Source organism: Leptopilina boulardi, unplaced genomic scaffold, assembly GCF_019393585.1.
Source record: "Leptopilina boulardi isolate dan_hultmark-lab unplaced genomic scaffold, ZJU_Lbou_2.1 LbouV2_4, whole genome shotgun sequence".
NCBI lineage: Eukaryota > Metazoa > Arthropoda > Insecta > Hymenoptera > Figitidae > Leptopilina > Leptopilina boulardi.
In genome coordinates this window covers 581,864-605,286 of record NW_026137973.1, presented here as the reverse complement: position 1 = coordinate 605,286, position 23,423 = coordinate 581,864, and the positions used below count along the sequence as shown (strand labels likewise).

The following is a 23,423-nucleotide window of genomic DNA, read 5'->3' as shown; positions in this document are numbered from 1 at the left end:
TTTTTTTTTACTATTTATTATAAAAACTAAAAAAGAAAAAATTTGTTTTTCATAGAATATAGTAAGTTTTGGAGTTAACATTTCATTGTTATTCATTTTTTGAAGAGCGATCAATCATTTTAGAAATTTCCACGTGATCTTATTTTAATGCCCGGTCCATGTGACTTCTTTTTGGGATTTTTTTTTTTTTAATCTGTTCACTTAAGTTGTAGCCACGCGTTTCCTGATCCAACCGGGATCAAGAAGAAATAATCCCTTGTGCGTCTAACACATATACATTTTTTGTGTGTATGAGAAAATTTTTTTTCGTGCTTCTGCACGTGCCCCGAAACATATATTAATTTTTTCCTAAATACATATATGGAGAGTAAAATTCAAAAAACCATAGTCTATAGAAGCATCATAGGAACAGCAGCAACAGCAGCTGGTCAAAAATTAAAAAGATGGGCCCTGAATTTTCCACGGACAATTTTCATAGTTGGACCCCACCCACCATGGGACCCATATTGGATAACCATCAGACATGCCCTAAAGATATAATTTTAATTGTTTCGCGCCGCCACCTCCTGGTTTCCTGTTCTATTAAGGCCGCACCAGATGCTGCGGGTTGTTATATACATTTATTATAGTATTTTTTTAAAACAATTAACAGTAATATTTAATTATACATTCTTTGTTCCATCGTGTCTTATATTGTTATCGTTCGTTTTTGTCTTTGTTTTTTTTTTATTTATTTATTACATTGTTTTTGTTGTTGTAAGTATCATTGTTACTCAACATATAATTTTGGTTTTACATTCTGTTTTGTAATTTCTAGTTTTTTTTTTAATTTTACCATTAGTTTTTTGTTTTTATTTTTACCCATTTCATTTTCGTTGTTTTTATTTTTGTTTCTATTGTAATTTTTTTAAATTTTGTTTGAGTTATATTTTCCGTTATTGTTGATCTATGTCACCAACTGTTGATAAAGAAAATGTTTGGATCGGTAAAACAGAAATTTACTTTATCAGCAGTCGGTAAAGAAGATTATAATTGCAAAAAATTACAAATTCCCTCTTAATTAACGTGTATTATCACTTTCGCTTTCACTTTCATTTTCATTTGCATTCACACAACTTGTGATGTGAAAATTTTTTTTCGCTCGCTAAAAGCAGGATTTTTTTTTTTTTTTTTTATATCTCAGTAACGGTTGAAATTTTTGTGTGAATTTGAACGGTTTTTCGTTCTTCCTGTTCTTCATTTTTGAGCCCGCGGCAAGACGAAGGATCAAAGGTGCGGTTTCTACTGGAATTACGAAGCGTGACATCTGGAAGCCAAAGCCAAAGTCCGTCCCACACGAAACTAGTAAAAGAGCCCTTGCCCATCATGTATCTACTACTATGTATGTGTGCGTGTATTCTTTAACCCAGAATCCTAGAGACCTTTTCGTCCTTTAAATATCCCAGATGCTGCGTGTGTGTATTAAGAAAATATACAGCACCTAAAAGGTATATATATATAAATTATTGCCCTTCGAAAACACGGAAATCCACACGCGCGCAACATTTGGCACTATTTCATCGAATATATGTAACATATATATCATGCAAACATTTCCCACGTTCTATGCCATATTTAATCCCTCATTGAACGATTATAATGCGATTTAAATGAGGAACGCAAAAAAAAAATACATTTTTGTATTTATTATTTTATTCAAAAAGAACTTCCGTTTCTAAATTTTGTTCTTTTTTTCAGGTCTTCTTGCTGCTGTTGCCACGTTACCGTTACGTAAGTGTTACCTTTCATTGGCGTTATTACTTTCTTGTTTCGTTACCACTATGTTACTGTTACTGTTACGTTTCCATAATTATATTACGGATAATTTAGCGTTATGTTACGGTAACGCTGTTACGCCTAGTATTACAGTGCAGCGTTACCGTAATGCAGTGTTACAGTGCTGCGTTACGGTGGTACAATTGAGCGTAACGGTACAGTAACGCGAGTGTTACAGTATAACGTTACTGTAACGTTTTAATTACAGTGTTACTATTACGTTACCGTAATTATGTTACAGTGGTACAATGTAGCGTTACGTTACGGTAACACTAGTGTTACTGTTAGCGTTACCATAACCGTAGAAAAAAATACAAAAAAAAATTGAAGAAAAAAAGAGTATTTTTTCTATTTAGTAAAAAGAAATATCTATGTATAGATACATAAATTAAAGAGTCAATTTAAATGACCAAATAGAAGGGGCGTTTAAATTTTTTTTTTCAAATAGCAATCAAGACTATTCATCTCCATTGTATACAATTTTCTCTCGTTTATGCTAAGAAAAAAAATGGAAATCCATCAAAAAAGGAAAAAAAAAACATTTCGACAGTAAAAGTTTAACTGTATTATTTGAAGTACCGATCAGCTTATCACGATCGATAATTTCGACTGATGTTCTTAACTCTCCGGTCGTTAGAAACATCTGCCGGTCTCTAGGGTAGAAAATGTGGCGCGTGGCCACGAACCAATCGGATTCATTCCGTATGTCCATTATATATATATTTCTAGATGAATCGTTTCTCGTTTTCTCGCACGAAAATTTCATAATCCCCCATATATATTTATATTATTTAGTAGAGGTTCTCTTTACTATATATATATATATGAAGAGAGTGTTTCTCGAAAAACAATTAAAAATTTAGTATTTACCCAAAAAAATTTTTTAAATTTTTTCTTTAAAATAAAGTTAAAATTAAAAAAACAAAAAAAATTGTCCTTTTTTAAAAATGAATTTTCAATTCAAAAAATATAGAAAAAAAAGAATAGGCGCACAAGCCACCAATCACTTTTTTTTTTTAGGGAAAGATGTTGTCCTCTGTCCTTTTCATGGTCCATAAAAAATATCACTCGCGCTTTGAGCCACTCCTATATAGTGAAAAATAAAGTTGTGGAATGTGAAGGGAGGAAGACACCTTGCGCATCAAGGGTTGACTATATATGTATATATATATATAAGAGGGTGAAACAAGTCTTCGAAAAGTCATGGATTTTAGCAGTGAGGGTGCAATATAGGTGTCTGACAAAATCGGGGCTCACACCAACACCCTAACTCTCTCTCCTTCCCTTTCAAAAATTCTCTCCTCCATTTTTCTATCGTGTGCCCTCTTTCAATGAACTAAAGTAGTACACACACTAGTGGGACCCCCCCCTTATTCCTAATCACATTGCCCTTTCTTAAAAAGGGTTATTGCTCTTTTTTTCTTGCCTATACTTTGTGGTTTTATTTGCTAAGAGGGACAGAGAATTTATTTTTTTCCATATTTTCATTTGGGTTTCAGTAAAGACGATTTTTATTCGAAATTGTTTTTTTAAAATTATTTTTCATTTTGATTTCTGTTTCAAGTTTAGTTTCTATATAATAGAAACGCATTAGTCCTTTTTTTAAATTTGGAAAAAGTTAGCCCGGACACAAACCCATTAAAAGTCGGTAAATGTCGGTAACAAGTTCCTGTAATTTTTTTTGACTTTGGATAGTTTTCATACATAAATGTATATTAGTACGTTCTTTTCTCAAATTTTGGAAAAATTAGTGCGGATACAAACCCCTTGATAGTCGGTAAATTTCGGTAACAGGTCCCTGTTATTTTTTTGTCTTTGAATAGATTCCAAATAGAAACGTATTAATGTGTCCATTTTTAAGTTGGGAAAAATTTAGCCTGGACAGAAAACCTTAAAAGTCGATAAATGTCGGTAACAGATCCCTGTAATTGTTTGTTTTACTAAATTCTCTTTAGAACCATATTTGGAATTGATTTTGAATTGATTTGCAAAAATAAAGGATAATTTGTACTCCAAAAAACATTTAATGTCGATAACTATCGGTAACAGATTCCTGTAATTGTTTTTCCTTTATTTTTCGAGTCAAAACTCTCGAGTGTCGAAATTTAGAATATTTTCCATTAATTTGCAAAGATTAGTTATCAAAACTGTCACTAACAGATTTCTGTAATATTTTTTATCTTTTTTTTTTTTTTGACAATGCTCTTTTCAAAGACAAAATTTAAGATTCATTTTGGAATGATTCGCTAAAAATGAAGAATGATGATTTGGTTAAAAAAAAGTATATATATATATATATACAGCTTTGAATATAATCGATTAGAAAAATATCTTCAATCACAAAGTTTGGAAAAGCGTCAACAAAAAGATTGACACAATAGTTTATTTAGTTCCTCTTTCACAGTTAAATTCCATTGGTCTCTGGGCAGTATTTTATACACTTTTTTTTTTAAATGTGAAGATTTTAAGAACGTCCCAGGTGAACGTTCTGGGTTTACGTTTAGAGAAACGATTTTTCATTTCTCGATGCTGCAAAAGTCCTACCCGACAATGGACGCGTGTCACTAGGTTTTGCAGCTGCTTGCCACTGTTTGTCGCACACATGGCGTTTATACGAATGTATATAGTATATATATAATATATATATGTATGTATACCTCGTTGTAAAGAGATCTCATCGCGAGATCAAAGATTCTTGCAGTTTTTTTTAATACTTTGCCACATTATAATGTATTGCTGCATTACATTTGCAAGCATATAACCTCTTCGACTACATATATACATATATACGCACCGGTGAGAAAAGGTTCCGGGGCCCTTTTACTCACTATCTTTCTATGTATATTCCTTTCTTTTTGCAAATTCAGATCGCGCTGATTTCTACCAACTCTTCCACAATCGATCTATAAATCATTCGTGTCCATCTTGGTGCAAATTTACTATAGCGGAAAAATTCTTATGAATTACCGTTAGAATCGCTCGATTTACCATTTTCCATTCATGCCTCACATTTTATTTTATATTTATTAATTTTTTTTTTACCTTAATTTACTTTTTTTTCAATTATATCTTTTCTGTTTTTGTTTTTTTTTTTATTTCATTCATTTTATTTCTGCTTTTTATCTTAGTTTTTTTATTTGCATTCCATTTTCTTTTTTTTCTTTAAATATTTACTTTTTTTATTTTACTTTTCTTGTCAATTTTTTTTTGTTTTTTTTTTATTTTCTCCTTTTTTAAGTTTTTTTTTAAATTTTCTTTCCTTTATTTATTTTATTTGTTTTTTTACCTAACTTTCTTTTTTATTTACATTTCATTTTCTTCTTTTTTCTTTCTTTAAATATTTTCTTCTTTTACTTTACTTTTTAGTTTTTACCTTTTTTCCATTTCCTCTTTTTGTTTTCCTTTCTTTTTTTTCCTTTACTTTACATTTTTTTTTTGGTTTTTTAATTTACTTACATTTTATTTTTGAGTTTTTTTTGTATTAATTTTCATTTTATTTTTAATTATTTAATTATATTTGTTTTTATTTTTTTACCTTACTTTACATTTTCATTTTTTTTTTTCTCGAAAAATTTTCACTCGAGGCAGGATTCGAACACCGAACGACTTTCTACAGTTGCGCCTTACTCCACGCAGCTAATGTTGTCTCCCGAAATATTTTTCTATTTCCTTCATTTATTTTGTATCAAAACCTCTCATCAACCTTTTTTATACGAATTATTCTTTTTTTTATTTTTAACTCAAATTTTAATTTAAAATAAACTCTTTTTTAATCTTAAAAAATATAATTGAAATTTTTTTTTCAAAATTCAATTCAACTAATTTTAAATATTAATAGAAAAGAGGGAAATTTTTTGAATTATCATGACTTTAAGTAAAATTAATTTAGCCCTTTTTTTATCCCGTGCATCAAATCCTTGCAACGAAGCAGCTGTTAATATTTGATAGACTAAGAGAAATAAAATCGATATATGATCGAAAGACTCGTAACCGATAAATATCTCGTCAGGTATATTTCTTCTTCCAAGGTTTTAGGCCAAAGCCCCGAACATCAGGTAGACTATATATATATGCTAGAATAATTTTCAATCCCAAAGCTCTTTTCTCTGCATCTCAGAGTTTCTCAAGGTTCAAAAGCCAAAAAAGCTAAAAAAATATTAATTACGATCCTTATCATAATTTGTTCCAAAAAAAAAAATTCATAATTAGAAAATTTTCCCGTTTTGAAAAGTTTCTAATAAAAAATCCCTTTTTCGAATTACTTTTAATATAGATTGTTGTTTTTTTTTTATTACAATTTTTCTTTTACCCAAAATCACTAAAAGGAAAATTGGTGTAAAATTTTCTATTTATGTGTGAATTTATCAAAAGGTAAGTCAATTATTTACAAAACCTTTCCAAAAGTGTATTATTCAATATAATCTCAAAAAAGATAGAGAGAGAGAGAGAGTCATAAAATGAAAAAAAAAGAATAAGAAATGCTACAAAAGAAGGGCATTGCCCTTCTTCCGCACTCAAGAGGAAGAATCAATTTCTCGACCATTTTCAAAGTCCCGTACAAAAACCATTTTGTGTAATTTTTGCCACTTCAAGAAATATTTCCAATTATTGTCCAAAAGCCAAAAAATCAAAAGAACCTTTTGCAAAATCCAAGAAACATCTGACCAAGGAGAAATCAGTAATTTTTCATTCGGGAATTGTTAAAAAAAAAAAAAAAAAAAAAAAAAAAAAAAAAAAAAAACCTGTTTCCGATTCGCTATTTAGAAGGCTGTTTTTTTTCAAAAATATTAAATTAAAAATTTTTCTACTATACTGCAAAAAGAATTTTATTTAATTCAAATAAAAATTATTTCTTTCAAGTAAATATTTATTAAATAATAGTCAACTATTATTTGAATCAATTAAATTTTTATTATATTCATTTTTTAATGAGAATTAAAAATTTATTTTTTATTTTACTATTTATATTATATTATTCCTAAAAGGGAAAATTTACCTTTTTTTAGGAGAGAAAAAAATTTGGAAAAATTTGGAGATAGAAATATATATATGTATGTGGTATCGCACAAATGTATTTGCGAAAAAAAAATTGTTGAGCCCTGAATTGGGAACCTCTGGGCGAGCGAATGGAATACAATACACGAAGGGACCACTGGTGGGTATGAGAGTTCCAACCTACCTGGTCTCGATAAACTGATTTATTTCAGCATCATTGTGCCCTGACGTTGCATCTGTTCGCGTTTCGAAGTCGCAAGAAAATCATCATCCACCTTTCGCTTTTAAAGGCCAAAAACTTTTACCCACACCACAATATTTTTACCTGACTTCTTCTTCTTCTTCATCTGCATTTTCCAAATATATCACTTTTAATTTTTCAACCCCAAAAAAAAATTTTTTGCTACTTTCCCCTTAAAAAATAGTGCAAAAGGGAAATAAATAATTTCCCTCACAAATTAAAATTCAAAATCAAATTCTATTTGTAATTATTTTTTATTATTGACATTTATTTCTCTTGATTTAATTGTTTAATTACCTATTGAGTCAATTATTTAATTAAAAACTACATTTATATCCAATTGATTCAATAGTTAAACTATCAATTGGATAAATAGCAGAATATTCAGTTATTTTAAAATTTTAATAGCAATTTGATTCAATAGTTAAATATCCAATTGATTCAATAGTTAAACGCCTAATTAATTCAATATCAGAATATTCAAATGATTCAAGAACAAAATAACCAATAGCCAATTGATTCAATAGCTAAATATCCAATTATTTTAACACGGTAATTACTGAGTCAATTTTTTATCTAACTATTGAGTGAGCTATTTAATTATTAACTTAATTAAATTTCAAAAAAAAACTTTAGTCAATTGGATGTCTATCTATTGATTCAATTGGATATTTTACTTTTGATACAATTGGTTTTTTTTAACTATTGACTCAATTGAATATTTAACTATTTATTCAATTGTTAACTATGTTGTTAACTATTGTTTAACTATTGAACCAATTGATGATTTTACTATTGATTCAATTGGTTTTTTAACTATTGAATTAATTAGATATTTCTCTATTGAATCGACTTACTACTATGGACTATTTAAATAATTGGATGTTCCGCTATTGATATCAATTTGTATAAATAAATATTTTATAATTAAGTCATTCACCAATATATAAAGAAATATTACTTTCTTTTTAAGGCAACGAAATATTTTGTTGATTTTAATTGAAAATAAAAAAAATTTTATTTTTCTTCCTATATTTTATTTAATTGCATAAAGAAATTTAGTCTGAATTATTGTTCCCTTTTGAAAAATTGAAATTAGACGCGATAAATTCAATTTTGTATACGCATTGAGGGAAATGAAAGAAAAATTTTAATAAATGGACAAAACGAGACGTGCATGAACCCTGTTTTTCAGAAGCATTGCACGCGCATCTTTCAAAGTGAAACACAGATAGATTAATATCGTCCTGGTCTCATCGATTCTCTCTTTTTCTTTCTCTCTTACTCACTCGTCACACGTATGTGTGATGTGCTTTCATGCTTTCATAGTATATATAACCTTCGTCGTGGAACACATCGAGCATCATCAATTACATTCCTGAGTCAATGTCAGAGAGAAGAATCTATAGTAAACGCGTAGGGGAAAAGAGAGAGAGAGAGAGAGAGAGAGAGAGAGAGAGAGAAGGGACAAAAAGAGTGGGAAAATAGAAGGCAATTCACCCTCCGAAAAATTAAATCAATAATTTAATAATCGATTGATTTGGAAAATTTGTAATTACACTTGTAGTACTCGTAGAAGAAATAATGTATTAAAAATATTACTATTTTTAATGAATTTATAACAATTGAGTTATACTGCTATTGAATCATTTGTATATAAATTAATTTTTTTAAGTTTTATTATATTTACTGAATTGTATTCAATTGATTCATTAGCTGAAAATTCAAAATGATTCAATAGTTGAATATCCAATTAATTCAATAGCAAAATATTAAAGTCTTTTAATATAGTTTAATAACCAATTGATTCAATAGCAAAATATTAAAGTCTTTTAATATAGTTTAATAACCAATTGATTCAATAGCGCAATACTCAATTGTTTCAATAAAAAAATATTTAATTGGTTCAGCAGCAGAATATCCAATTGATTCAATAGCAAAATATCAAAGTCTTTTAATAGTTTAATAGCCAATTGATTCAATAGCGCAATACTCAATTGTTTCAATAAAAAAATATTTAATTGGTTCAGCAGCAGAATATCCAAGTGATTCAATAGCAAAATATCAAAGTCTTTTAATATAGTTTAATAGCCAATTGATTCAATAGCGCAATACCCAATTGTTTCAATAAAAAAATATTTAATTGGTTCAGTAGCAGAATATCCAATTGATTCAATAGAAAAATATCCAATCGATTCAATATAGTTAAATACCATATTATTGATTCAATAGAAAAATATTCAATTGATTCATTAGTGGAACAATCAATATAATATTCCACTATTAACTATTAAATCAATTGTATATATTACGCTATTGAATCAAAATGCTATTTAACTATTGACCCAATTATCTTGCGCTTGAAACTATTTCCCATCCGAATAATTGTTCAGCTGTTGAATAAAATTGTAGCCAAACTATATTGAATCAACTATATTTCCATTAAAAAAAATTTTTTTTCTATGACAATGATGGAAAATTGAAAAACAAATCCATGGAAAAGGGGAAATTTCTTTTGAAATAGAAAATAAATTACTGAGAGATACAAGGAGTCAATCCTTGTGAAAAATAAATATAACACGACAACGAGATGAAAAATATATCTAGCAAATATATATATATATATATACAACTGACATAATTTCCTTAATCCCCATGTATCTCCCTTCAATTTTTTTTTTGTTGTTGGTTCGTCCCATGAGTGCGCGCCCAAGAGATAAGTTTTTTTTTCTCAATTCGATGCTATTCCGAGATTCGACAATGAGGTTTATCGGGGTCAAAGGATTTATATGTATATATAATATTATAGTCAATCTGCATTTTTTCCTTTGACTCAAAAAGAAAGAGATAATTTAGATAAGCTTTGAAAAATCCCTTGGTAAATTAGAATGATTTTTTTTTCTTTTTTGATTGATTCGTTGTTTTGCATTTTTCGCTAATAAATAGAAAAAAGTATATATATATATATATATATATATATATATATATATATATATATATATATATATATATATATATATATATATATATATATATATATATATATATCATAGAGTAGGAGTTAAATTTTTAAGCATTATTCTTTAAAAAAAAACGGGTGGTGAATTTTTTATTTCCCCAGTGGGCACTAAATGATGAAGGATTTTATTCTGCGACTATATATATACCGGGGAAGATTGAGAAATGCCGTAAAATTAAAAAAATGCGCAGCATTCAAGGAAGAAGTATAAAGAAATCTTAAGGAAACGTGATTTCATATATAATTATTGCAAAAAAAAAAATTGTGAAAAGAAATTTTCTTTTAAAAAGATTTTAGAAGGGAATAATTTTTTACCGCACAAACTGTTTGCTAATCATCTACAGAATCAATAGAATATTTTTTCTATTGAATCAATTGGATAATTAACTTTTTAATTTAATATATTATGCTATTGAATCAAGTGGACATTTAACTATTGAATCAAAAACGTCTTTGACTATATTTAATTAATTAAATATTTTGCTATTGAAGCAGTTGGATTTTTAACTATTGAATCAATCGGATATTTTGCTATTTAATCTATTGTTTACTTGCCTATTAAATCAATTGACTATTTTGCTATTGAATCAAACTGATTACTCACCTATTGAATGAATTGTATATTTTGCTATTGAATCTATTGACTATAGTTGCCTATTGAATCAATTGAATATTTTGCAATTGAATCAACTGGATATAAAAAGTCAAAAGCCAATTATGTCAACTATATTATGTTTTTGCTATTGAATCTAAAAAACAGTGGGAAAAATATATAAAACTATAATAATTTAAAAAGTAAATATTAATTTTTTTTAAAAATTTTTTTTACAATTTTTCCCTCGACAATTATATTTTTTATTCTTATTAAAAAAAATCTCATTGCAAAAATTATAAATGTATTCCACTATATATATATATAGTTTATAAAAAAAAATAAATTATGTGTGTATGTGTGTGATATATGAATTGCAGAATTTGAACGCAAACGATTTCACAACGTGAGGCAACTCTTTTCGTATCAAATCACTGACACAGAACGCGTTGGATTTTTTTTTTTAAAGAGAGCAAGAAAGAAAGAAAGAAAGAAAGAGTAAGAGAGAGAGAGGGGGGGTGGGTTTGTGGGGAAAGAAGAGGAGGGGGGAAGAGTAAAGAACTATGGTGCGTGATGCATCTCCTGTCATTCGGCAGAAGCTACTGTAAGGCCTTTGCCGTTCGTCAACCCCCCGGTAGAAGAATACGCATTAATTTATATCTGCATACGTCTGTATTGTTATGATAATGACCAGGGTGTTCAGCAGCATCAGTAGACTAGATATTCTGGCATTCTCTCTTTCTCTCTCTCTTATTCTCTCTCTCTCTCTCTTTCTCTTATTCTGTCGTTCTTCGATCTCACTTTGCTTTATATTAAAACACTTTTTTTTCGTCAATCTACTTTCACACCGCAAAAACCTGGGAAAATCGTGTGATCTCCTTTTTTTTTTAAATGTAGATCAAAGTTTTAATTTGTGTATTTAAATGAAAGGTGCACAATGCTCAATTATTGGGATAGGGGATAGATATATAGGCAAATAGAAAAAAAAAACTTTTGTCCTCCTCTTCCATCACTTGATAAAATAAGAATTATTCTAATTGACACTTGTTATTCGAAAATGAATTCTATTCTCCTTTTTGTAATTATTTTTTTTCTTTCTAATGCTATTGATTCAGTAGACGAGTATTGAATTGATTCAATAGTAAAATAGCCAAATAATTCAGTAGTATAACGTGACAAAATTATTTAATAGCAAAATATCCAATTAATTCAATAGCATAAAGTGACCAAATTACTCAATAGCAGAATATCAAGTTGACTCAATAGCAAAAGAATCCAAATAGGAAAGTGCCAAAATTATTTAATAGCAAAATATCCAATTGATTAAATAGTAAAGCATCCAATTAAACCAATTTAAAGAGCAAAAGATCAAATTTATTTCTTAGTTTCTTTATAATGCTATTGATTCAGTAGACGAGTATCCAATTGATTTAATAGTAAAATAGCCAAATGATTCAATAGTATAACGTGACAAAATTATTTAATAGCAAAATATCCACTTAATTCAATAGCATAAAGCGCCCAAATTACTCAATAGCAGAATATCAAGTTGACTCAATAGCAAAAGAATCCAAATAGGAAAGTGCCAAAATTATTTAATAGCAAAATATCCAATTAATTCAATAGCATAAAGTGACCAAATTACTCAATAGCAGAATATCCATTTGACTCAATAGCAAAAGAATCCAAATAGGAAAGTGCCAAAATTATTTAATAGCAAAATATCCAATTGATTCAATAGTAAAGCATCCAATTAAACCAATTTAAAGAGCAATAAATCAAATTTATTTATTAGTTTAATATCCAATTGATTAAATAGCTAAAATCCAACGTTTTCAATAGTTCAATTTTCAAATAATTCAATAGCAGAATTTTCCAATTGTTCAATAGTAGAATTTTTAATGAAATCAATAGGCGCATAAACAAATTAATAAAATACTCTATTAATTCAATAGTTTATTATTCAATTGATTATTTACTTACTTAACTACATAAAAATTAAAACCAACTGAATCAATAGCAGTATTTTTGAAAAAATCTTTAATATTATTTTAAGGATATTATATAAGTGTATATTTATAGAAAAATATTTGAAATGAAAAAAAAAAGTGGTGGAAGATGAAAGTTTTTTACTTTTATTTTTTTTTAATCTTGTATTGTGATATAGGATTTTTCATAGCATAACATATGGTTTTTTTTTACTATATAACGGCATATGAATGGACCCGCAGTTTCCAAGTCGAAAAGGATTTTAATGAAAAAATTATATACCTTCGTCTACTGTTACGTTGACAACTTTAGAAAGATAAATATCTGATCAGGCCCCCATATGCTATTACGAGTCAAATAAAAATCGAAGACGCAGCTTTCATCGTTCTTTTTTTTATGAAATAATAATTCTCTCTAAGAAAATGAAAATTATTTTTATCAAAAATGAAAACCAAAAAAAAAAATTATTAAATTTAGAAAAAAAAATTATTTAATATAATAAAAATTGGAAAAAATCTCGAACTGTTAAATGTTTGAGCGATGGGTACAAACTCTCTTTTAACTCTTATCAGAATTATTGTGAAAGAGGCCAAAGACTTTTACGTATAATATAAAAAAAAATACAGAACGCGACAAAAGAAGAAAAATCGAAGTTTTAGGATTGGCAGATTGTCGATATTGCCAACAAATAAAATTGTTCCTTCGACAATATAAACCCCCATTCCCCCTCTCGTGCTATATAGTGGAAATTCCGCTTCAATTTGTGAGCTACTGGGTTTCGGTCCAGAGCCCATAAAAGAGAAATCGTAAAACGTGAATATATACACTACTCTTTTTTTCTGTCCCCCGTTCCACTTTTTTTTTGGCTCTATATTACCCCCCCCCCAAAAAAAAGCCAATCACTTTAATTCCCAATTGTACCACTCAAAACAAGTATATTTTTTTTTGTTAGATTTTCCAAATATCGGGAAAATTATTCACTTTTTCTAAAAATTAATAGATGATTTGAATTAAGTGGGAAAAAAACACTGTGAAAAGATGTGTCACACTTGTGGTGTTTAGAAATTCAATTTTTACGGAACTAGGATTTTAGTACTTTACAGAATCAGAGTGAACTATTTTGCGGAACTGGAGAAAAAAGTATTTGAAATTGAGGAAAAATTTTTTTTGATAGGCGTTTTAAAATTATTTTACGAAATTAGGGGAAAAAATTTTGTTAAGAACTAGGGCGTAAGTATTTTACGGAACTTTGTATAGTTTTACAGAACTACTTGCATATTTACAGGGGGTATTATTTTTGCAGTACATATAAAGTTTCTGTGAAATGAAAACTATTTCCGAAAATCCTTTGATTATTTTATGGAACCATAGAGGGGTAATTTTACGGAACACTGCTTTACTATGTACGGAACTATTTGGATATTTCACTATTGCTTATTATAATTATTATGCTATTGTTTTTCTACGGAAAGAAAGCTAGATACGAAACCATTTGACTATTTTACGGAACAAATAAATAATTTTACTGAACCAGGACTAAACTATTTACGAAACTAGCATTCAACTTTTAACGAAGCTATATTTGGTTACTATTCAGTACCTATTGATTTTCTACAGAATAATCATTATTTACGGAACTTCTATACTACTTTACGGAACTCTACGGTATAATTTAATTACATCCAGATTCGGTTAAATATCTAAAAAAAAGATCGTATAGAAATATTTTAATTTTTTGTATATTGTACCTAACTTAAATTATTTTGGTTCCGTAATTTTTTGACCATTGTTAATAAATTACGGAACCAGAATAACATAACAAAAAAACCCTTAATTGTGACACATGTTTTCTATGTAATTTTTTGCAACAAATCGAATCATGCGGTTCATTTTTCAAAAGAATGAAAATTATAAAACCTAGAAGGAAAAAAAAGAAAATTTTTCCGTTTAAATGAAAATAATTCTCACGCAGATGGTTTTTAATCCTAAAATCAAGGTTCAATGACTACATGAGTAAAAAAAAAGGAGTCTCGTAAAGCATCAGGATGGCAGGTAAGCAGGTTCGCACAGCATCCCTCGTAGACGAGGGGTTGATCAGCATCTTTAAGTTGCGCATGCGTGTCTCTCTCTCGCTCTCTCTCTCTCTCTCCTTCATTCTCTTCTTCGCCCTTCCCCTTCTCTCTCTCTCTCTCTCTCTCGCTCCCACCCTTTTTGCCATGAGTCCTGGGTGTCCTGGGTTCCCGCCATGGCGGCTGGATGACAATTCCGATTATTCCCGAACTTGGCCGAATTTAGCCGACGATTGAAACGCGGGCAGCTGCTTCTCATACTCGTCGGTCGGACAAAGAATTCTCATCGGGAGTAACACACAGTCATCGCGCGGCTAGCACACTCAGCACGGGGCAGAGCCCGCAACCAAAGGTACACGACACAAAAACATACAATATTTTCTCGTGCGTGTATATATATATACATATATACATATTTGAAAAAGAAAACCGTGCCGGTGTTGTGAGAAAAAAAATAGTTTTTTTTTTAAAAATACTGAAAATTTTTTTTTGTGACGAAATTTTTTTGAAAAAAAAAAAAAATTGCCGATTTTGGAGGTCAAATAACGTATATGACTTCCTCCGAGTTTTGCGCGAGACGAAAGGACCTTTTTTGGCCCTCGTGTTCAGTGCAAAAACAACGCGTGGTGGTGATTTTTATTCCTTATCATATTATAGAGGATCATCGATAAGAAAAAAAAAAAAGTGCATTGATTATACGGATTTCCCCCCTCCCTACTGCGCCCCCCTTTACTCAACAATAACAACAACTAACCCCCATCATCATCATCTGAAGAAGAAGAAGAAGAAGAAGAACAGTGTATTTTGTTATCAGCATCCAATAATATTCACCCTCACGTTTTTTGCTGATTACGTGTGTGACGGTACTTGAAAATTATTTCTCATTCAATTTTTTTTTTTTTTTTATTTTTACTGACCAATTTTGGATTTATTTATTTCGAGATTTATTTTGGCAAAAAATATTTTCTTAATTTTTGTGTGAGAAAAATTTGTTTTTCAATTTAAAAAAAGATTTGTGATTTTTCTATTTTTGTCTTCGAAATTCTCAATTAGAAATGTCAATTTCAATTATTTGCTCTTTAATATTTAATATAATAACATCGTAATTCATTGTTACAAGTATTTTCATTGTCAATTCGATTTCATGAGTTGTCAACAACATTTCGGATACAGCTCTTGAAACATTTTGTTTGAAGGAATTATTTTTATCAAATAAAGGCAATAATTTTTCGTTAAGTAAAGGAAAATTTTTTTTCATGAATGAAATTTTTTTCTCGATAATAAAAAACTTATTAACGAAAAGAAGAAATTTTTTTTTTGTTTTGTAAACAATTGTAAAAAAAAATTCGGAAAAGATTTTTTTAGCAACGGAATTATTTTGCAGTACCAGAAAAAAATTCCAAACGGATGAAAAGTTTTCTAATGCAAAAAAGAAAAAAAAATTGCCCAGCAATGAAAAAAATTTTTCCGGCAATGAAAATATCTCCCAGTATACCAGAGGAAAAGTTTTTAGCAACAGAAAAATTTTATAGTACTAGAAAATTATTTCCCATTGTTGGGAAAATATTTCTGGTACTATAAAATTATTTTTCGTTAATGGAAAAAACATTTTTGGTACGGAAAAAATATTTCCGGTTGTTGAAAAAATTATCTGCAACCAAAAATCTATTTCCTGTTGTTGGAAAAATTATCTGGTATCGACAAAGTATTTTCAGTTGCTGGAAAAATATCTTCTGGTACAGAAAAGACTTTTAATTGGTCGGAAAATTTTTTTCTGCTCAACTAAAAAAATTCCCAATGTTGAAAAATTTTTCTCTGTTACCAGATAAATTTTCCACTTGTTGAGAATACTCTTTTTTGGTACTGGAAAATTTTTCTATTGCTGGGAAAATTTTTTCTTGTACCAGAAATCTATTCCAGGAACGGAAAATATTTTTCCTATAACAGAAATATTTTTCCAGCAACGGAAAATATTTTTCCTGTACCAGAAATATTTTCCGGTACTATAACAATTTTCCTAGAAATAAAAAACACTTTTCCAACATTAGGGAAAATTTTTTATTAGTACCAGGAAAAAATATTCTCAAAATTCTTTTTCGAGTACAAAAAATAGAATCTCGTAAATATTTTTTGTCTAACACGATGAGACAACATTTTTTTTTTTTCTTTTTTTGCAAGAGTCAAAACGTTGAAAAGTTTTGAGACAACTTTATATATGAAAAATTTCATTATTATAATACTTGAAAAGCTGAAGAGAAAGAGAGAGAGAGAAAGAAGAGTTCTCGGTTTCAACTTTTCAAGAATTGAAAGGATTTCAACGTTTGGACGCGAACTCAAAAGGACCATTTTGTTAAAGGGACGACGTGAAAGGAGCTTGTTCATCCTGTCTGTATATATGTGTATATGTATGAGGAACTTGTCCTTCAAAACTTTTCCTAAAATCTCTTCCATGAAAGATCAAGGTTAAAATGATCAAATTTCAAGTGTTTCATGATTACCAAAAAATTGTTCTCACTTGAGCTTTGAAGGTAAATTTTCAACCAAAAAAAAAAAAAATAGGAAAGATTTAAAAACAAAAATTAAGAAAATGGGGCTATTTGTATAGAGAGAGAGAGAGAGAGAGAGAGATAAATAAAATTAAATTAATAGGTAAATATGGGTAAAAACTGGTAAATGCGGGTAAATATCGATAATTATGGGTAAATACGGGTAAATTAATGTAAATACGAAAAATCCAAAATTGGTCAGTTATTGTGGATTTAAATAATAAAAATGAAGATTTCCTGGTTGTGTTTATATTTTCTCACGTGTGAGGGAAAGTTTAAGGAAGGTAGAAAGAGAGAGAGAGAGGAGAGAGTCCAGTGAAGGAGAATCACTCTTGCTTTCGTTGGCGCTGTTTCCACTTTGCTTCTTAACAGACGTCGCGACGGGATTTCTTTTTTTTCTCTTCGTTATATACCTCGACTGTTTTTTTATCCTTGTTCTTCTCTTCATTATTGGTGTGCTTTTTTCCTTTTCCAACTTCCTTCTATGTGTCCCTTATAGTCGTGTTCTAATTAATCTTCTACTCTCTTGAGTTCTTTTCTTTGAATTTTGTACCCTTTCTTCTAAAAATTTTTTTTTTTTTCGCTCTTCTTCTTTTTTTGGTCCCTTTTTTTCAACCATAATTTCCCTCTTCTTACTTGGTGTTATTTATTTTTTTTAAGCTTTCTTTAATTTACCCTCTTTTTTTATTATTATTTCTTCTTCTCTTGATGCTTCAATTCTTCACTTTTTTTCACTTCAATTATTTTTCGTTTTTCTACAATTTTCTTCTTCATTGCTTTTCTTCATGAAAAGAAATTTTTACATTTTACATTTTTTATTTCTATCTATTTTCAAATTTTTTTCTTCTCTTAATTTTTCATTTATTCTCCTTGCAAGTGATTCCTTTTTTCTTCTTCGTGCCATATGAGAGAAAAGGTGTCATTTGAGAGAAAAAAAAGGACTATAAAGTGAAAGAGAGAGCGAGGAAAAAAAAAAACTGCAATATTAAAGGAGAGACGAGAACTTCCGTTTTGCATAAATATGTATATACAAACTCTCCCGGGATATAAGTGAAACAATGAACGTCCAACGAAAGTAAGAGAAAAATTACCTTTTAATAATTTATATTTTTTTTCTAATTTTAAATTTTCTAAATCTGATTTTTCGATTTTTTTTTTTTTTGCTCCCTTTAACTTATATTCCTCACAAAAAAATCAAAAATATTGCTAAAATTTCCAGTGATGTAACATTTTTTTTTACTTTCTTCAATTTAATCTCCCCTCTTCGCTTCTCGAAAAAAAAAATCCGGGCAAAATTTAGTGAAACTTTTGCGAACAACTATATAGATCGCTTTCGCTTTGTAGAGTTTCAGATAAGTGAAGTAGAAATCCTGAGAGAATCGACGGATGTTCAAAGGGGGGATGAAGGGGGTAAGAGGATGAGGGAGGGGGGGGCGCGAGAGTTTCGAAGAGTGAGAGAGAGAACACTGGGGAGGGTTCCCGAGGAAAGTTGAAAGACAGTTCGATAATTACAGGGCGTTTCGGAGGTTTAGGATGCTCCATAGTTGTCGGAACAGTCATTGTCTACAAGCGAATGATAAGTCAGACCTAAAATTCACGAGTCACGTTCAAAAATCTTTTTCTCTCTCTCTCTCTCTCTCTCTTTTTTTCAAAGTTTTTTCTTTCGAGGTCCCGCGATTTCGCGAAATTTAAGATTTAGAGAGAAAAAAAGATTCGAAAAAAATAGAAAAGAGAAAGAGAGAGAGAGAGAAAGATAAAAGACGCCTTCCTCCACTCGATATTCCAACGCGGCGAGATAATCTCGATAAAATGGACGAAAAGGAAGTAAACAAAACGAAAGAAAAAGAATGGGACGGGGGTTTGCGAAAAAAAAAAGAGGAACAAAAACGAAACCCACCGAGACTGGTGCGCGCCCGTAAATCTCTCTTTCGAGAGACGTTGTTCTTCTCCTTTTAACTATCATCGGCATTTATTTATTCATTGAAAAGAAAAAAAAATAATTTTTGCCTCTCTTGGAATTGTATAAAATTATTTGGGCAATGCATGTTTTTCAATAATTAGTTTTCGGAAGGGAAAAAAAATTTTTTGCTAGGGCCTCTTGGGTTAATAGTTACACTCCTAACTTAGACAGAAAAAAAGTTTCGAAAAATTGAAAGTTTTTTCATTGGAATTAGGGATTTTTTTTGTTATCCAATAGACTCAATATAAAACAAAACATTTTTTGTTTCGTTTGTTTTTCAATAGACTCGATATAAAACAAAACTTTTTTTTTTTTACTACTGCCTCTGGGGTCATCGTTACGCTCCTGACTTTCCTTGAAAACTAGTCCTGAAAAAAAATAATGTTTAAAAATGAAATTTTTTACGAAACTATTTATGGGGGAATTTTTTTTTCAACAGGGTCCGTTATATTTTTACTTACGTTCCTGGTTATCCCCCGCCAGTCGTTCGGCGCAACGCCACTGAAACACATAAAATTGAAGAAAAAAAATGTATTACCTCAACTTTTGAAACAAAAAAAAAGTAAAAAATAATACAAAACGTTTCTGTCACATTAAAAAATGGTTTTCAATAATAAATAATAAAAAGTAATTCAGGAAATAATTTTTTTTAACTTCTCTGATAAAAAAAAACCTGATAGAAAGCCAGGTTGAAAGAGAGAGAGACAGAGAATGTATATATAGTTGGTGTGAAGAGGCCGCATTAATCTGTAGTTTAGCGAACCAATTTAAATATCAGCAAGCACAGTGGACGCAATTTTATATCATTTCCGATATCGTCACTGTGTTGTGTAGGTGGATTTAAGAGCCGATCTCATACATTGACGTCTCTCTTTTTCTCTCTCTCTCTCTCTCTTTCTCTCTTGAATCTAGTTCTCACCATGATGATGATTCGTGTCGTGCTGTTGTTATCATTATTATTATTTTTATATTAACGAAGGACGTTCCTGAATTGGTAATCAACCCGTCAATTCTCATGATTAACTTTTCAAAAATAAATTAATCTAATGACAATTTCTCAATTGGGTCCCGAAAATTTTTTTTAATATTTCTTTTTGCATAATTTTTCAAATTCAATTTATTTAATTTACATTTTAATACTATTATTACTTTACTAAAAATATAACAAAATAAAATAATAAAAAAAAATTTGTAAAAATTAAAAATAGAAAAATAAAAAAATTTAATAAATGTGGCAAAAATTAAAAAAAAATAAATAAATAAGAAAAAATTGTAGAAAGCACGTGTTCTTTGATGGTAAACACCCAGTAGAGTGGAGCATTGGACGCTCAAGCGAATAACTTGAAGGAAGAAAGAATAAAAAAAAGAGGCAAAACAAAAAAAAAAAAAAAAAAAAAAAACAACAAAACACGCGGGACGTTACGCGGGCGCACAATGCGCGAGCGCGAGGCGAATATCGTGTGCGCACGTTGCGTTATAGTCGAATATAAATATATAGATATGTGTGTGTGTGCGTGTGAGACCTTGAATCAAACAGCCTTTGTCGCGAGATGTTCCACCGCGCGAGGCACCACGAGGCCGTCGAAAGTGTACCCGGAGCTTTTTTGCTCGCAACCCGCGACCGCTTCTCTCTCTCTCTCTCTCTCTTTCTCACTCACTATTCGTTTTTTAACGTTTTTCATTAACCAACTTAGCCCACAAACTCTTCTCTCCATTTCTTGCAGACACTTTTCTTTTTGAATGCAAAACGCCTTAAAATTAATGCAAAAAAAAAAAATTATTTCGAAAAAAAGACTTGTTCTTATAATAATTACTTTTATTATTATTATTTTGAAACTAATTTCGAAACATGATTAGAAAAAAGAAAAGAATTTTCCGCCTTTCTATCCGTAGAAGTTTCCAAGTCTGATCCTTTTTGCTCACCTCGCGTTTTCAATAAGCTGCCCTAAATTTATTTGAACACAATTTGAAAATTCAAAAATATAGATAGATTCCTCAAGGAGGAGAAAATTAAAAATAAATCATATTTGATGTAAAAATTAATTTCCTTTCGTCGTATTAAATAATTATAATTTTCAATTGTCCGCCATTTTGTCCTCACCTGGCGATTTTAAAAATAAATGGCCCGAGCATTCTTTCTTTAATTTAACATTTTACAAAAACAAAAAATTCTTCGCGAATGAGAAAATGTTATTTTTTATTTTACAAAATTTTTTATCTACAACGATTTCTTTTCAATTTTTTTGGAAGGAAAACGAAATTTATTTCTCAATGACGATTCGAAACAGTTGCATTTTATTTTGATCGGTTTCTATATATATATATTTTTTTTTTAAGGATCCAAAGGCACCTTCGGGGAATTGGGACAGTTCGTAAGAAAATCTGTCTCTCTCGCTCTCACTCTTTCGCTATGTGAAATTCAAAGTCATGCCGCGAATTCAAACTCAATTCGTAGAATTTTTCGTCCTGAATATATATATATATTTTTTTTTTTCATATAGTGGAAGAATTCGTTTGGGGAGAAAAAAATTCGACATGACGTTTCGTCGCACTGGGTATATAAAGCGACGGAGCGTACACTATGGCTTTGCAAACGCGCGCGAGAGTCAGTATTGAATTTTTGTGCGTTTGCTATGGTCGATTCAACAAAAGTGCATTATCAAAATGGTCTCTCTATATAAATACAAGAGCACTGCATCTACCGTGAAAATAAAACTAATCATTTTCGAAACAATTTTTTTTTTTACATTTTTTTTTTTACCATTTAATTAGAAACATTTTCCAAATATAGAATACTTTTGATTAAATATATTTTTTTTAATTTTCAATGGTAGGGAAAAAAATATTTCATTAAAAAAAAGGACATTATTAAAAGAAATGACTTGATACCAAACAGAAAAGTAATTTTTTTTTTTAGAAAAAAGTTTAAAGTACCACATATTTCATTATCATGTGAGAAGTGTTATCGACAATTTTTTTTCTATGTTTAATTTCTCACGTGATATATTGACGCGCTATGAGTTTGGCGACCTTTAAAGACTAAAGTTCGCGATATTCAAAGTCTAGACAATTTACACACTCGGAAAAGTTCAGTACTGAGCGTCCTTTTGTTAGACATTTAAACGAGAGCAAAAATTAACGATTCTATTATTAATCTATTAATTTTGCGAAAATTTGAATAGACTCGACATAAAACAAAAGAATTTTTTTTTCTAGCAGAATTAGTCCTTCTTCTCTAGATTTTGTACTCCTGTTCGGAATTTTTTTTAATCCAATAGACTCGATATAAAACAAAACATTTTTTTTGAACTGTCTTCTCTCCTTTCTGTTAACGTCCTTTTCAAAATGAACGATTTTTTTTGTTATCCAATAGACTCGATATAAAGCAAAACATTTTTTTTTTAACTTTCATCAGACATTGACGTCCTCTTCAAAATGAACTATTTTGTTATAAAATAGACTCGACATAAAACAAAACATTTTTTTTTTTTTTTAATTCTCCATTTGACCTTGATTTTTTTTCTCATAAATATTTTCTAATATTCCGTCCTATTTTTTTCTTTTTGTTTGAAAAGCATTTTTATTTTGCTGGAAAATTTGACAAGCGACGTTTCTATCAAAACTTTCAATTTCAATTCTCGCCGCCCTTCCTCATGGATTTAGAGTCACGTGAGAGTTGCTCGACAAAGAGTAAGCGAGAGATTGTGATGGAAAGAGAGGGAGAGCTTCGCGAGCGAAAGTGGTGAACGACGCAGTGCAAGTTTCTAGCGATAGCGAAAGCTTCAACGTTCACAGCTGTAAAGCTATTACGTTGTCGGGAGGGGAGGAAGGTGTGGGGGCGGAAGGGCGCGAGAAATAGCAGGAAGGGAGAGAGGGGGGGGTTACAGTGGGAGCTGGACTCGTGAGAGGTGGGGAGGGGAAACTATTGGGTTCTCTTTTATGTAGTTTCAAGTTCGCATACATGACCCACGTCCCGAGCACCATTCCCCCCCCTCCCCACCCTTCTCTCACAATGTGTACTTTTAGTTTATATGTATTCGTATAGCGACTACACGTGTGCGAAGCACGCATGTGCTGTAGACATGCTCGTTGTCTCCTCGGAACAGTGAGAGAAAGACCCTGGATTGGTGGGAGGGGGGTGCGTGAGGAGGGGGGTTAGCCAGTGAGAGAGAGAGAGAGGAGGAAAAGGGGGGGGAG

At 30.0% G+C, this 23,423-nt stretch overlaps 1 protein-coding gene across 3 annotated transcripts in view; it reads left to right on the top strand.

Annotated features, from left to right (window-relative positions):
• Positions 1-14,978: 14,978 nt before the first annotated feature.
• Positions 14,979-23,423, top strand: part of LOC127289164 (DNA N6-methyl adenine demethylase) — a 94,076-nt gene continuing 85,631 nt past the window's right edge. For 2 of the 3 annotated variants that reach the window (XR_007844130.1, XM_051316956.1), the window contains exon 1: positions 14,989-15,583. The gene's annotated coding sequence lies outside the window, so the exon portion shown is untranslated. Of the gene's footprint in view, positions 15,584-23,423 lie in introns of all 3 variants that reach the window. The other variant, XM_051316957.1, reaches the window with a different exon arrangement.